At 39.9% G+C, this 17,461-nt stretch overlaps 1 long non-coding RNA gene across 1 annotated transcript in view; it reads left to right on the top strand.

The window, feature by feature from the left end:
- Positions 1 to 6,365: 6,365 nt before the first annotated feature.
- Positions 6,366 to 17,461, top strand: part of LOC138672053 (uncharacterized) — a 34,121-nt gene continuing 23,025 nt past the window's right edge. The window contains exons 1-2 of the long non-coding RNA XR_011319551.1: positions 6,366 to 6,502; positions 6,726 to 6,899. This is a non-coding gene — a long non-coding RNA (uncharacterized lncRNA). The remainder of the gene's footprint in view (positions 6,503 to 6,725; positions 6,900 to 17,461) is intronic.

Raw genomic sequence — 17,461 nt, 5'->3', positions numbered from 1 at the left:
TGCACTCGAGAAATCGAAGAACATCGCTCGCACCGTGGTTCCGTCCATCTCCAGAAATGAATGTACCCTATGTAACAGAGAAAGAATAGCATCATCCACCCCCAATCTATGTCGGTAAGCAAACTGAAGGGGATCGATAAAATTATTGACCCTTGGTCTTAAGTGAGCAAGCACTAATCTTTCCAAGGCCTTCATAGCGTGAGATGTTAAGGCTACAGGACGATAGTCATTTAGGGTTGCAGGAGAAGAAGTCTTGGGTACCGGCACCAGACAGGAAGTTTTCCATAACACAGGTACCCTCTGTGTTTGTATACTTCCATTAAATAGGCGCGTAAAGACAGTACACAGCTGGTCGGCACACACTTTAAGGACACGTGAGCTGAGTCCATCTGGTCCTGCTGCTTTACCAATGTTAAGTGACTTAAACTGCCTCCTCACATCATTTTCGGATACTCTAAAATTAGTCTGCTCATCCTCCAATATCGATGTTGCAGAATTTGCACCCAGTTCCCATCCACTATCAGTTGGCGGTACACATGTACTGCTAAATCTATTGAAATACTCATTCATCTCATTAGCCTTGTCCATTGTTCCTGGATCATTTTCAGGCCTCAGCTTAAGCCCAGTCAGTAATTTCATTCCTGACCAAACCTCCCTGGTATTATTGTGGGACAGTTTCTTTTCAAGTTTAATTCTGAAGGCTTCCTGGGCCTCCTTTATTTTATGCTTCAATTCATGCTGTATCATTTTAATTTCCTCTTTGTCACCTAGTTTAAATGCCTTTTTTTTTCCTGTTGAGCAAATGCTTCAATTCCTTTGTTATCCATGGCTTGTTGTTTGCAAAACACCTAATCTTTTTAGTCGGCACCAACATATCAGTGCAGAAGTTAATGTAGTCAGTCACTCTACCAACCACTTCATTAACATTTGTATACTCGTCCATTGTCCCAAGCAACACATCCCAGTCTGTAAGATGAAAGCAACCCTGCAAAGCCTGTTCATTTGTTGGACTCCACATTCTAACTGATTTAATCATAGCAGGCTGTTTTCTAACAACAGGTTGGTAGACTGGTGACAATAGTATAAGATTGTGATCAGACTTCCCCAAGGGCGGCAGTGTAGACGATGAATAAGCATTCTTGACATTCGCATAGATTAAGTCCAACGTAATTTTGTCACGTGTTGTACATTTAACCAATTGATAAAATTTAGGTAAGGCAGTAGAAATTTTAGCCCGGTTAAAATCCCCAGAGATTACAGTAAGCGAGTTGGGGTGTTTCAGCTGGAGCCGAGCAATGACTCCTGACAGCACTTCACCTGCAGCCTCATGGTTTGCAGTTGGTGGTATGTACAACACTATTGCAGTAACAAGCGAGAATTCTCTAGGAATATAGTAAGGTCTGAGGCCAACAGCTAGCAATTCAATGTTCGGACAAGAATGGCGCTCCCTTACAGTCACATGCCCCTGATTGCACCAACCATTGTTTATGTAGAGTATAACTCCACCGCCCTTTTTTTTGCCGCTCTTCATAGTGTCTCTATCCGCCCGGACCATGTGAAATCCTGGTACTGAAACACTTGAGTCCGGGATCTCGCCACGTAACCATGTTTCAGTAAAACATATCAAACTGCATTCTTTGTATTCCCTCTGGGTCCGTATTAATGCCAGCAGTTCATCCGACTTATTACCCAGTGATTGAACATTCCCCATGATGATCGACGGAACTACAGGTTTAAACCGTCTTCGCCTTGCCTTAAGTTTTTTGCCCGCTCTGCAGCCTCTGTAGGGTCGCCTTACCTCCCACAGGACACGTGGTCTACCCACTGCAGGAGAAGGCATTAGCCTAATACTGGCGCTATTACTATACGAGGACATTAACACTGTGTGTGGCACAATCAGTGATACTATTCCTATTTATTTATGATGTTCATGGAAGACGTTAATCAATTTAATAGCTTTATAGATCAGGTCATTCCAAAAAGGCAATACCATATATTTCTACTTTTTTCATTTAATTTTGATTTTCCTAAAATATGCGTATTTATTGGTATAATTTTTTTGACAATTTTTTATGTGTTTTTATTGAAACAAATAGCTTTTTTTTTTTACTTTTCTACTTAATCCCTCTATGGGACTTTAACTTTATTTGTCTGATCACTATTCTAATGCATTGCAATACACATGTACTGCAATGCAATAGACTTGTCAGTGTGACACTGACAGAACACCTTTCAGACCATACTCTGGAGTAGCGAGGAGAGAGATGAATTAGTCAGGCAGCAGAGTTAAGGATGGACAGGAGAGGTGCAAGGGTGTTAGCAGGGAGGCCACAGAAAAAGATGTTGTAGTAGTCAAGGCGGGAGATGATGAGGGCATGCACAAGCATTTTAGTAGATTGACAGTTGAGGAAAGGACGGATTCTGGAGATATTTTTGAGCTGGAGGCGACAGGAGGTGGAAAGAGCTTGGATATGCGGTTTGAAGGAAAGGGCAGAGTCAAGGGTTACTCCGAGGCAGCGGACTTCCGGGACGGGAGGAAGCGTGATGTCGTTAATTGCGATAGATAGGTCAGGTAAGGAAGACTTAGGAGATGGAGGAAAGATGATGAGTTCAGATTTGTCCACATTGAGTTTGAGGAAGAGGAGACGAAGGAGGATTTGGCTGATAGACACTCTGGGATTCTGGACAGCAGAGAAGTGACGTCTGGGCCAGAAAGGTAGATCTGAGTGTCATCAGCATAAAGGTGGTACTGGAATCCATGGGACTTTATGAGTTGTCCCAGGCCAAGTGTATAGATTGAGAAGAGTAGGGGTCCTAGAACAGAGCCTTGGGGGGCTCCAACAGAGAGAGGGTGGGATGAGGAGGTAATGTGGGAGTGGGAGACGCTGAATGTGCGGTTGGAAAGGTATGAGGAGATCCAGGATAGGGCAAGGTCTTTGATGCCAAAGGAGGAGAGGATCTGTAGTAGGAGGCAGTGGTAAACTGTGTCAAAAGCAGAGGATAGGTCTAGAAGGAGGAGTACAGAGTATTGTCCATTGGCTGTAAGTAGGTCATTAGTGATTTTGGTCTGGGCTGTCGCAGTTGAGTGATGGGGGCGGAAACCAGATTGTAGATTGTCAAAGAGCAAGTTATATGAGAGGTGGGAGGAAAGTTCAGCATGGACATGCTGCTCAAGGAGTTTGGAAGTGAATGTGAGCAGTGATATTGGGCGATAGTTGGACATAGCAGTTGGATCGAGGGTTAGCTTTTTAAGAATAGGCGTTATTGTGGCATGTTTGAAAGCAGAAGGTAAGGTGCCTGAAGTTTGTGATAGGTTTAAGAGGTGGGTTAGGGATGGGATAAGAGTGGTGGTGAGGTTGGGGAGGAGGTGGTATGGGAAGTGGTCGAGCACATCGGTGGTGAGGTGCGATTTGGAGAGGAGACAGTTAAGCCCACCTTCAGTGATGTGGATAGTGAGGTTATGGAGTTTGGGCATTGGTCTGGTATACAAAGGGGTTGTGGTGGTTGAACAATGAAGACTTGCCTTGTTTGGTCGATCTTATTTTTAAAGTGTGTGGCAAAGTCCTCAGCAGAGATGAGGCAGGTTGGAGGGGGCAGAGGGGGGGGGCGGAGGAGGGAGTTAAAGGTTTTTAATAATTGTTTGGGGTTGTAGGATAGGTAAGATACGAAGGTTGTGAAGTAGGCATGTTTAGCAGAGGTGAGAGCAGATTTAAAAGCAATTGTTGCCTGTTTGAATGCACTGAAGTCGTCTTGAGAATGTGTTTTCTTCCAATGCCGCTCTGCAACCCTGGACACTTGCCGGAGCTTTTTAGTGGTGTTATTGTGACAGGGTTGTTTATTGATATGTTGCACTCTGCCATGAACAAGAGGGGCAAACGTGTCAATAGCTGATGAGAGAGTGGCATTGTAGAAAGCAGTGGCACTGTCTGTGTCATGGAGTGAGGATATGGATGCCAGTGGTAGGATAGTCAGAGAGCGTGAGTGTCATGGTGTGCAAGGTTTCTGCGGGGGTGCGCATGTTGCTGGACATGGGTGACCGATGAGGAGGACAGGGATGAGAAAGTGAGCAGATGGTGGTCGGATAGAGGGAGAGGTGAGGTGGTGAAGTTAGATAAAGAGCAGAGACGGATGAAGACCAGATCTAGTGTATGGCCATCTGTGTGGGTGGCTGCGGAGGACCACTGAGTAAGTCCAAAAGATGAAGTAAGGGACAGAAGTTTGGAGGCTGTTGACTGAAGGATATCAGTGGGGATGTTGAAGTCACCCATGATGATGGTGGGAATGTCAGTAGAGAGAAAGCAAAGAAGCCAGGTGGAGAATTTGTCAATAAAGGCAGTGGCTGGGCCCGGTGGTCGGTAAAGTATATGATGGCCACTTGAAGGTTGGAGGGAGAGTGGATGCGGACAGAGTGGACTCCAAAAGTGGGGAGGATAAGGGAGGGTAGAGGTAGGATTAGATTAAAAGTGCAGTTTGAATAAAGGAGACGACCCACTCCTCCACCATGTTTGTTGCTGGGGCAAGGTGTGTGGATGAAGTGGAGGCCGCCGTAACACAGCAAAGCAGGGGAGGTGGTGTCAGAGGGTGTTAGTCACGTTTCTGTGAGGCCAAGGAAGGCAAGCTTATGAGAGAGAAAAAGGTCATGAATCACATGAAGCTTATTGCAGATTGAGCGGACATTCCAGAGTGCTCTAGAGAGAGCAGTTAGAGTAGTTATTAACGTTACACCTAATCTGTACAGTATATGTAAGGACATAATCAAAGCATATTTTATTTTTATGGAATTTAGTAAGTGTGCCTTATTGCCTATGCTTTAATTTCATATAGCATTAATAAATGTTTAAGTTGAAAGGAGGGAGGACATTCAAAATGTTACTTTGGGATTCAGCCTTTTCTGGTTACCCCCTTGTAAAGAATTGAAACATCAATCATATCAGAAAGTAGTATTACTCTTTAATTAATTCATTAATTAGTGATTAATCTGTAATTTCATAAAATCAGTAAATCTCCTTAATGTGGCTTGAAGTGAGGTGGTAAAGAAGATGTAGTCTTCTGTCTAATAATATTTTGATAGACATGGAACATTTTGTGTTAAGGAAATAGCAACTACTGTAGAGACCAAACTATAAGAGTGATTCATAAAGATTGTTTTGCTGATTTTTATTTCACTGCATTTTTTAGATACAAAATGCTTGACATGATTTCATTTTTTTAATTTATAGTGAAAAACTAAAAAGTAAACATTTGGGTTTATTGTGTTTCTTCTGGTCAAAAATGTAACATATTACAAGTTTTACAAATCTTGAAAAAATTCTGAAGAAATATTGATTCCATAGAGCAAAATAGAGCAAAATGTTTTATCATTTCACAAAATGATTAAAATGAATTATGAATAATATGGCATGAGTATAACTGGTGGCAATTAATAAACATTTTTCTTTTATATTTGTTTTAAAGGTTCTACTTCTACCACACAAAAGATACCCATTAAAGCTCACAGTGGTTCTGACAACATTAACCATAAACATAATCCCTCAGATAGCAGCCCCAAGACGATCCCCTCTCATAGCAGCCCGAAAGTTAGTCCTTCTGGTGACATCCCTAAGACTACCCATCATGACAGCATTCCCTCTCAAAGCAATCCTAAGACTGGAACCCACAGCAACATCCCCAAGACACCTCATCATCAGATCATTTCCACTCATAGTGGCCCAAGCAGCATTCCTATTCATAATATTCCCAAGACCAGTTCATCTGAAGGAATCCACAAAACTAGTCCCCCCGGGACCATTCACTCTCACAACAGTACTAAGACAAATGATCACAAAATAATTCCTTCTCATAGCAGCCCTAGGATAAGTCCTTCTAAAGGTGTTCCCAAATCCCTTCACCATGAGATCATTCCCTCTCATAGCAGTCCTAGCAGCAACCCAAAGGCCAATCAACCTGTAGGCAGTCCATTTCATAGTACACCTAAATCCACTGACAATATCCCCAAGACAAGTCACCCTAGGGGCATTCCTTCACATAGCTCTCCTAAAAACAGTCCCTCTGGCAGCATCCCCAAAACCATTCATCATCAGAGCTTTTATTCTCATGGCAGTCCTAAAACCAATCCCCAAGGCTGATCACCCAGGGAATGTTCCCTCTCATTCCATTCCTAATTCAAGCCAAACTAAAAGACATCCTTCTCATAGCAGCTCTAAGACAAATCCTAGTAATATTCCGAAATCCATTCATCATGACAATATTCCTTCACATAGGAGTGCAAACAACCCCAAGACCAGTCGTCCTGGAAGCGTTCCATCTCATATAATTCCAAAATCCAGTCATTCTGGCAGTATCCCCAAGATTAGTTACCATGACGACATACCTTCTCATAGTATCCCTAAGTCTAGTCCCTCTCATAACAGCATTAAGACCAAACACTCTGGAAGCAATCCCATATCCAGCAACCCTGAAAGCAATCCATCAGGGAATGACCATTCGCATGACCATCATAAAGGTAAGTGTTATGGTCTTGTAGAAATGACTCAAATTAGTTCTTTCAGTTGTTTACACTCATAACTTTGGCGTGCATTGGTGTAATACAGTGCATAAACCAGCATTTGCAACAATAAAAAAGCAACTGACTCTAGGAGCAATAATATAGGCCATATTGCTTATTATTTTACTACCAGTCATACATATACTTTTTTCCTACCTAATTGTTATTTTTTGTTTTCAAGGCACCTCACCAAGTGTACTACCTGCTAAATCCCACCAAAAATTCTGTGTTGGAAGAGCCAGTGGCCTGTACCCTGTTGCTGGTGACAAAAACGCTTTCTGGCATTGTTCAGATGGAATCACCTATAAACAATCTTGCAGTGCTGGCCTTGTCTTTAATGTGACTTGTGCATGCTGTAAGTGATTGCGGTTTCATTTGACAGTTTTGAAAAGTTCACATTAACTTTAGTATCTATGTTTTTTTATTTTTACCTTTTGCCTAGTATATTGATTGATTTTCCATCAAATATGGCTATTTTCTAATAACAAATCATATCTCACTTGACTCCAGAACACAATGACTAATGCTCATAACTACACAAACATCTAAATACTTTTATTAAAATGATTCTATGGGAATTTAATATCTTTAGGATAGGTCATCAATATGAATTGGTGCAGGTCTGACCCTTTTCAACCCCACAATCAACTAACTGAAGTTTTTACGGTGGTCTGGCAAACACTTTGGACACCTCATTGTAGAGAGATATTACAACCAGGCACCAATTATATTACAGACACCCAAAACTATGTATATTTCTCCAACATCAGTATATACTTTTTTAAGTGTATTTGACCAACATTTATTAATTTTACTTGCTCACCATGAATCTCAGCACTTTACTTTGTCCTTGATGAGAATTGAACCCAGGACCCAACACTGCAAGGATACAGTGCTAAGTACAGAGCCACTGCACTGCCCATGTGCCACTTTAAGATTCCAGGGAGCAAATCACTGAGACTGGCATTGTACACAGCAGTCTTAATGATGGGGCATATACCTAATTAAGTGCTGGAGTACATTTACAGTGAAACTTACACCACTAATTTCATGGATTAGACGAGTGGATATAGCCATGTCCCCCTACCCCCACTCATTTGTATCAAGCTGGCCAGGACTGAAATGTAAATGCTAAAAGTTTAACATTTTTTGCTTGACTTCCATGTTGAACATAAGATTTATGAAGATATTTTTTGATTAAAAAACTGGCAAAAGCACAATAATAAATCAGGGCCATTGAATTTTTCACTGGAGGAATACATCAGGAAATCCTTCCAACGTACTGAATATTGTACCATGAACAGAAGGTTTCAAAAGCAGTCTAAGGCCTCATTCAGACAAAAGATTTTCACGTACGAGTGCTATTAATGTTTTCACAGATAGCTCTAATACCTGTGATAATCTATAGAAATAAGAAAAAAAAGGTCAGCTCACCCCTTAGGTGTCCAGGAACCAGAGCATGGAGAGTCTGTGATGCAGCAAGATTAGTAATCGAAAGAGGAAATAGTCTAGCTCTTTATTCCTTTAAAATCAGTAGTGTAGCAGAGCTAGGTTTCGTCAAACTCAATCTGACAGGTGCCCCGCCCCTATCAAAGTGTATCAAAGTGTGTAACCCCTCCCCTCCTCCTGTCAGCCAGCTGTCCCTGAGGCTGGCTGATTTCCCCTTTTGATATAGTTTGATATATTTTAATTTGTTGCAGTTTGATATTATTCCCGTATTTGTGGGATAACACATGTTTATAATTATATCCTAGTCGTGTATTTATTTTGCACATGGTTTATAACACCTTTCTCATTTGTTTTATATTAGATTTTATACGTAGCTCGAGTTTGATTCTGTAAGCTGTTTTATTCACAGTGTACAGATATAGTGCAGAACTTTGTTTTATAACACAACCAGCTGTTTATTTGTGTTTCTACTGACCATTAACTAAATGTTTATTTTCACAAACAGAAAAGACAGATTTTCTGTTTGTACCTGTATTGTACCTGTAGGGCTATGTAGGGTTATCTGCGGGGCAGTGGTTTATAACACCTAGGTCAATTGTTGTTGTATTCGCTTTCTCAGAAAAGTTATTTGTGTCTCTACATTTCTCAGAAAAGTTATTTGTGTCGCTACTGACCATTAACTAAATGCTTATTTACACAAACAGAAAAGACAGATTTTCTGTTTGTACCTGTAGGGTTATCTGCAGGGCAGTGGTTTATAACACCTAGGTCAATTGTTGTTGTATTCGCTTTCTCAGAAAAGACATGAGTGTAATATTGCACTCAATACTGTGCAAAGGGTCTGAATACTTATGTCCGTGTGATATTTCAGTTTTTCTTTTTAATAAATTCGCAAAAAATCTACATTTCTGTTTTGTTCAGGCATGATGGCGTGCAGAGTGTACATTAATATATATATCTCAGAATGCAGCTGAATAGTATTGCTAATTACTCCATATAAATAGAAAATTATGTAGAAACCCAAAGTTTTGATAAGTGTATGAAAATACACCAATATTAACTATTTGTGCTATTTTAGGCGTAAATTTGGTCTATATGTATAACAGTCAGGAGTTGGGGCGATGAAATATGTGTTACAAGCGTAGTGAATTGCAGATATATTCTGCAGTGTATGTCATTTTGAGAAATGTGTAGCATAACCAATTACCTATCACGGCCACTAGATGGCAGAATATCATATTAATTATACATTGGGGTTTACTTTTGGAAACTTACAAATTCATTGGAAAATTTTTAAGCCATTATTGCTTAGGCAAATACAGAATATAAAAAGTAAAAACATTAAATAGTACAAAAATGTTTTATTGTCAGAACTAATTGGAAATAAAGAACACATTTTAAGCTAACCGCACTCACTTTACACAATCAGAAAAAAGGAAACACACTTTAAGTTAGCTAACAGCATGATGCTGACAAATGCATCTTTGCGGAATCTGATAACGCGCTGAACAAAGGGATGAGCCTGAAAATCTTGATCTTTTAAAGCTTTTTTACATTTCTATTGGTGTTACATTTCTATTGGTGTTACTTTTGCACATGTATTACTGGATTCTTTAAAAATATGAATATTATCTAGTTTACTTATGTTGCGGTATTTTATTTTCTGGTGTTACTTTTGCACACGTATTACTGTTTTTCTTGTTTTTTGTGCAAAATCTCGGTCAGGCAGGCACGAACACACACACACACACACACAACACACAGAACCCACACACAACAAACACACATAACATACAAAACACACGTGTAAAATCTCGGTCAGGCAGGCACGAACACACACACACAACGCAGAACCCACACACAACAAACACACATAACATACAAAACACACACAACACATACAACACATACGACAAACATACACACAACATACAGAACACATATATCACATGCGGCACACACAACACACACACACAACGCAGAACCACACACAACAAACACATAACATACAAAACACACACAACACATACAACACACACGACAAACATACACACACAACTTACAGAACACATACATCACATGCGGCACACACAACACACACACACACAACAAACACACACACACACATGAAATAGACATTTAGGACTTATTTATGTTATTATGTTTTGCACTTTGCCTGTGCGGCCTATAATTTGACTCTTTTTTATTCAAAGACAGCTAACATATGCGGACTTTTAAAGCTTTTTTACATACCTATTGGTGTTACATTTCTATTGGTGTTACTTTTGCACATGTATTACTGGATTCTTTAAAAATATGAATATTATCTAGTTTACTTATGTTGCACTATTTTATTTTCCTGGTGTTACTTTTGCACATGTATTACTGTCGTCTTTAAAAAATATGAATATTATTTAGTTTACTTATGTTACAGTATTTTATTTTCCGTGTGTTACTTATGCACATGTATTACTGGCGTCTTCAACAGTTATGATCCATATCTTTTCTATATAAATATGGGTAAATGAATACACCATTATAGAACCATTTCGAATCCATGTTTTGTTGAAAATAACTGGGCATGCATAAGAAACCGTGCAATATATCTTTATAGAAATAACACTTCTGCACCCACGGGCGCTTCTCAGCAACACCGGCAGCTGGTAATCATCAGGCACTGTGAAATAATGCAAAAAATACATCTGTGTGCGGCTGGTGGGATCAACATTGTGCTATTATAAGTTTATGGTTCTGTAAAGAACACACAACACATACAGAATACACACACACACAACACACAACAAGCACATATTATGAAAAAATGACAATCATTGTATGTGATTTAAAAGACTTTAGTAGCTCACACGTATCACAGAAAGCATGACTGCTTAGTCATGGGGATTTAGATTTATCAGGGGTGATTTAGTTTGAAAGAACACAGCTCCGCGATAATAGCGGGGGTTGGGCAGGCATTTAACAGTCTTTCATATGTATCACAGAAAGATTTTAGTTCCATCTGTGCGAGTTTGCTTTGAGCGTACTGCGCAGCCATGTCAGTAAACATTTTGACATGGTCATCATCCCACGAAGGACGACCTGTGTAAGGTGTATGTACAGCAACTTTCTGTTTTTTACCTACACGGCGACGGGCTACTGCGCATTTCTTTAGAGGTAATACAGGGGCAAAAATGCTAGAAGAGCCTGCAAGAGCAGTATCTGCAGATTGCACAGTCTGACACACAGGTATATTGAGGGGGTCTATGGGTGACCACATACCCTCGGAGAGCTGTTCAATTTCTCTGTTTTCAGGAGTAAATTGTGGTATGGCGCCTGCGCTATTGGCGTCCCGAGTTATGCAGGGACTAGCGTTCTGCGATGCACGTCTCTCTCTTGAAACGTTCGTATATTTCTGATGTGGAATCTTGGGGCATGGATTCCCGGGTTGTTTTGGTGCCGCGTAGCATTCATCACGATCCTCAACACAGATGGGCGAAAGAGATGTTGTTCTCACCGCCGTATTAGCTCTTTGTGGATGATTCTCTGCAGCTCCGTAATTACGCCGTTGCAAAACGCGTTGCTGAAGATTCGGCGTATCTAAAAGAAAAGATACAAGCGTCGGATAGCAGCGAAACGGGGCAAAATTGGAAAAGCTAAACGGCGACGCATAGCTATGATCCTGCGTAATATTTGAAAAGTTAATGGTGCCTGTTACCCATGAAATCATTGTAACAATATTTACATAAACCTGTATAGAGCAGCCCAGATATATACTTACAAGTATGAAGCGGGAATTGCCCCACAACAGCTCCTGGTTTAACGGTCGGCGCAATGCTCAAACTCGCCGAGATGGGAATATTCTCTTCTTCAAGCTGTATTTTCCGGGCAACTAGATTAGCGGATGTAAGTAAAAATATAACGATTAGCTAACACAGAATTGATTTTCTGCACAAAACTGCAGCGTTGAGACGGATATATATATATATATATATATATATATATTTTTTTTTTTCAAAATGAATTTTCTGACAGCTAGTTAGCAGGTGTAAGTAAATATGAGTATTACACAAAAGTGAGAATCGACTGTATTTCAAGTGAACAGATACCTTTTCTATTCTTGAAGCACCTGCGTAACGAGCTGCCGCGTCTTTTAGGCGCATCGGGTTTCGATGAAATTGCAGGGTTCTTGACATCTATGATCTCAATGTCTGAACCCAGCGTATCGCATGGTTCGGGAACACACCAGTTTTCAGGCATATCGTCAGATGTCTCCGTGTCAGTATCTGTATGAGAAATTGCGCATAGTTCGTGTTTACATACAAAGGATTAAAGCAACTGACATAGTATAATATAGTTTTACGGCCTAAACATATTTGCGGTGTAAAATTAATATAGCAAGACTTATGCCGCTATATATTAATAATTCAGAAGACACAAAAGAGAATAGTAAAACCAAAAACACTCAGTTTGAAAAAATGTTGCAGTAATCCGCAAGTGCTAGTAAAAGATGTAAAAAACAGGGTATTTGGTTGATACGTTTTTTGCAAAAAATGTATACTAAGCTGCTCTACCAATCTTCACGGTATACCCTTATCAGAGCAGTCCTAACTAATGTATGCAATCCCTATCTGATGTATTTAAAAACCTGATCATCTGTATATAACCTGTGTGAACAGGGTTCAGAGAGGAAAAATCCATGTGTGCATACAGGGTAGAACAGCTTTTGTGCAGATAGCCCAAGAGGAGTGGTGGAACTCCCCAGTCTTGTAGACACAAGAGAACAATTATGGAAACAGGAACACATGGGCTACTTGCACAGTGAACAAGTCTGTATGATCATGTTCACACACCACCAAGAAACCTGAAGACACAAAAGAGAATAGTAAAACCAAAAACACTCAGTTTGAAAAAATGTTGCAGTAATCCGCAAGTGCTAATAAAAGATGTAAAAAACAGGGTATTTGGTTGATATGTTTTTTGCAAAAAATGTATACTAAGCTGCTCTACCAATCTTCACGGTATACCCTTATCAGAGCAGTCCTAACTAATGTATGCAATCCCTATCTGATGTATTTAAAAACCTGATCATCTGTATATAACCTGTGTGAACAGGGTTCAGAGAGGAAAAATCCATGTGTGCATACAGGGTAGAACAGCTTTTGTGCAGATAGCCCAAGAGGAGTGGTGGAACTCCCCAGTCTTGTAGACACAAGAGAACAATTATGGAAACAGGAACACATGGGCTACTTGCACAGTGAACAGGTCTGTATGATCATGTTTACACACCACCAAGAAACCTGAAGACACAAAAGAGAATAGTAAAACCAAAAACACTCAGTTTGAAAAAATGTTGCAGTAATCCGCAAGTGCTAGTAAAAGATGTAAAAAACAGGGTATTTGGTTGATACGTTTTTTGCAAAAAATGTATACTAAGCTGCTCTACCAATCTTCACGGTATACCCTTATCAGAGCAGTCCTAACTAATGTATGCAATCCCTATCTGATGTATTTAAAAACCTGATCATCTGTATATAACCTGTGTGAACAGGGTTCAGAGAGGAAAAATCCATGTGTGCATACAGGGTAGAACAGCTTTTGTGCAGATAGCCCAAGAGGAGTGGTGGAACTCCCCAGTCTTGTAGACACAAGAGAACAATTATGGAAACAGGAACACATGGGCTACTTGCACAGTGAACAAGTCTGTATGATCATGTTCACACACCACCAAGAAACCTGAAGACACAAAAGAGAATAGTAAAACCAAAAACACTCAGTTTGAAAAAATGTTGCAGTAATCCGCAAGTGCTAGTAAAAGATGTAAAAAACAGGGTATTTGGTTGATACGTTTTTTGCAAAAAATGTATACTAAGCTGCTCTACCAATCTTCACGGTATACCCTTATCAGAGCAGTCCTAACTAATGTATGCAATCCCTATCTGATGTATTTAAAAACCTGATCATCTGTATATAACCTGTGTGAACAGGGTTCAGAGAGGAAAAATCCATGTGTGCATACAGGGTAGAACAGCTTTTGTGCAGATAGCCCAAGAGGAGTGGTGGAACTCCCCAGTCTTGTAGACACAAGAGAACAATTATGGAAACAGGAACACATGGGCTACTTGCACAGTGAACAAGTCTGTATGATCATGTTCACACACCACCAAGAAACCTGAAGACACAAAAGAGAATAGTAAAACCAAAAACACTCAGTTTGAAAAAATGTTGCAGTAATCCGCAAGTGCTAGGTAAAAGATGTAAAAAACAGGGTATTTGGTTGATACGTTTTTTGCAAAAAATGTATACCCTTATCAGAGCAGTCCTAACTAATGTATGCAATCCCTATCTGATGTATTTAAAAACCTGATCATCTGTATATAACCTGTGTGAACAGGGTTCAGAGAGGAAAAATCCATGTGTGCATACAGGGTAGAACAGCTTTTGTGCAGATAGCCCAAGAGGAGTGGGCTATCTGCACAAAAGCTGTTCTACCCTGTATGCACACATGGATTTTTCCTCTCTGAACCCTGTTCACACAGGTTATATACAGATGATCAGGTTTTTAAATACATCAGATAGGGATTGCATACATTAGTTAGGACTGCTCTGATAAGGGTATACCGTGAAGATTGGTAGAGCAGCTTAGTATACATTTTTTGCAAAAAACGTATCAACCAAATACCCTGTTTTTTACATCTTTTACTAGCACTTGCGGATTACTGCAACATTTTTTCAAACTGAGTGTTTTTGGTTTTACTATTCTCTTTTGTGTCTTCAGGTTTCTTGGTGGTGTGTGAACATGATCATACAGACTTGTTCACTGTGCAAGTAGCCCATGTGTTCCTGTTTCCATAATTGTTCTCTTGTGTCTACAAGACTGGGGAGTTCCACCACTCCTCTTGGGCTATCTGCACAAAAGCTGTTCTACCCTGTATGCACACATGGATTTTTCCTCTCTGAACCCTGTTCACACAGGTTATATACAGATGATCAGGTTTTTAAATACATCAGATAGGGATTGCATACATTAGTTAGGACTGCTCTGATAAGGGTATACCATGAAGATTGGTAGAGCAGCTTAGTATACATTTTTTGCAAAAAACGTATCAACCAAATACCCTGTTTTTTACATCTTTTACTAGCACTTGCGGATTACTGCAACATTTTTTCAAACTGAGTGTTTTTGGTTTTACTATTCTCTTTTGTGTCTTCAGGTTTCTTGGTGGTGTGTGAACATGATCATACAGACTTGTTCACTGTGCAAGTAGCCCATGTGTTCCTGTTTCCATAATTGTTCTCTTGTGTCTACAAGACTGGGGAGTTCCACCACTCCTCTTGGGCTATCTGCACAAAAGCTGTTCTACCCTGTATGCACACATGGATTTTTCCTCTCTGAACCCTGTTCACACAGGTTATATACAGATGATCAGGTTTTTAAATACATCAGATAGGGATTGCATACATTAGTTAGGACTGCTCTGATAAGGGTATACCGTGAAGATTGGTAGAGCAGCTTAGTATACATTTTTTGCAAAAAACGTATCAACCAAATACCCTGTTTTTTACATCTTTTACTAGCACTTGCGGATTACTGCAACATTTTTTCAAACTGAGTGTTTTTGGTTTTACTATTCTCTTTTGTGTCTTCAGGTTTCTTGGTGGTGTGTGAACATGATCATACAGACTTGTTCACTGTGCAAGTAGCCCATGTGTTCCTGTTTCCATAATTGTTCTCTTGTGTCTACAAGACTGGGGAGTTCCACCACTCCTCTTGGGCTATCTGCACAAAAGCTGTTCTACCCTGTATGCACACATGGATTTTTCCTCTCTGAACCCTGTTCACACAGGTTATATACAGATGATCAGGTTTTTAAATACATCAGATAGGGATTGCATACATTAGTTAGGACTGCTCTGATAAGGGTATACCGTGAAGATTGGTAGAGCAGCTTAGTATACATTTTTTGCAAAAAACGTATCAACCAAATACCCTGTTTTTTACATCTTTTACTAGCACTTGCGGATTACTGCAACATTTTTTCAAACTGAGTGTTTTTGGTTTTACTATTCTCTTTTGTGTCTTCAGGTTTCTTGGTGGTGTGTGAACATGATCATACAGACTTGTTCACTGTGCAAGTAGCCCATGTGTTCCTGTTTCCATAATTGTTCTCTTGTGTCTACAAGACTGGGGAGTTCCACCACTCCTCTTGGGCTATCTGCACAAAAGCTGTTCTACCCTGTATGCACACATGGATTTTTCCTCTCTGAACCCTGTTCACACAGGTTATATACAGATGATCAGGTTTTTAAATACATCAGATAGGGATTGCATACATTAGTTAGGACTGCTCTGATAAGGGTATACCGTGAAGATTGGTAGAGCAGCTTAGTATACATTTTTTGCAAAAAACGTATCAACCAAATACCCTGTTTTTTACATCTTTTACTAGCACTTGCGGATTACTGCAACATTTTTTCAAACTGAGTGTTTTTGGTTTTACTATTCTCTTTTGTGTCTTCAGGTTTCTTGGTGGTGTGTGAACATGATCATACAGACTTGTTCACTGTGCAAGTAGCCCATGTGTTCCTGTTTCCATAATTGTTCTCTTGTGTCTACAAGACTGGGGAGTTCCACCACTCCTCTTGGGCTATCTGCACAAAAGCTGTTCTACCCTGTATGCACACATGGATTTTTCCTCTCTGAACCCTGTTCACACAGGTTATATACAGATGATCAGGTTTTTAAATACATCAGATAGGGATTGCATACATTAGTTAGGACTGCTCTGATAAGGGTATACCGTGAAGATTGGTAGAGCAGCTTAGTATACATTTTTTGCAAAAAACGTATCAACCAAATACCCTGTTTTTTACATCTTTTACTAGCACTTGCGGATTACTGCAACATTTTTTCAAACTGAGTGTTTTTGGTTTTACTATTCTCTTTTGTGTCTTCAGGTTTCTTGGTGGTGTGTGAACATGATCATACAGACTTGTTCACTGTGCAAGTAGCCCATGTGTTCCTGTTTCCATAATTGTTCTCTTGTGTCTACAAGACTGGGGAGTTCCACCACTCCTCTTGGGCTATCTGCACAAAAGCTGTTCTACCCTGTATGCACACATGGATTTTTCCTCTCTGAACCCTGTTCACACAGGTTATATACAGATGATCAGGTTTTTAAATACATCAGATAGGGATTGCATACATTAGTTAGGACTGCTCTGATAAGGGTATACCGTGAAGATTGGTAGAGCAGCTTAGTATACATTTTTTGCAAAAAACGTATCAACCAAATACCCTGTTTTTTACATCTTTTACTAGCACTTGCGGATTACTGCAACATTTTTTCAAACTGAGTGTTTTTGGTTTTACTATTCTCTTTTGTGTCTTCAGGTTTCTTGGTGGTGTGTGAACATGATCATACAGACTTGTTCACTGTGCAAGTAGCCCATGTGTTCCTGTTTCCATAATTG

This window comes from Ranitomeya imitator, chromosome 3, assembly GCF_032444005.1.
Source record: "Ranitomeya imitator isolate aRanImi1 chromosome 3, aRanImi1.pri, whole genome shotgun sequence".
Lineage (NCBI taxonomy): Eukaryota > Metazoa > Chordata > Amphibia > Anura > Dendrobatidae > Ranitomeya > Ranitomeya imitator.
Note: the sequence above shows the minus strand (reverse complement) of the source record. Positions and strands in the feature narration are given on the sequence as shown.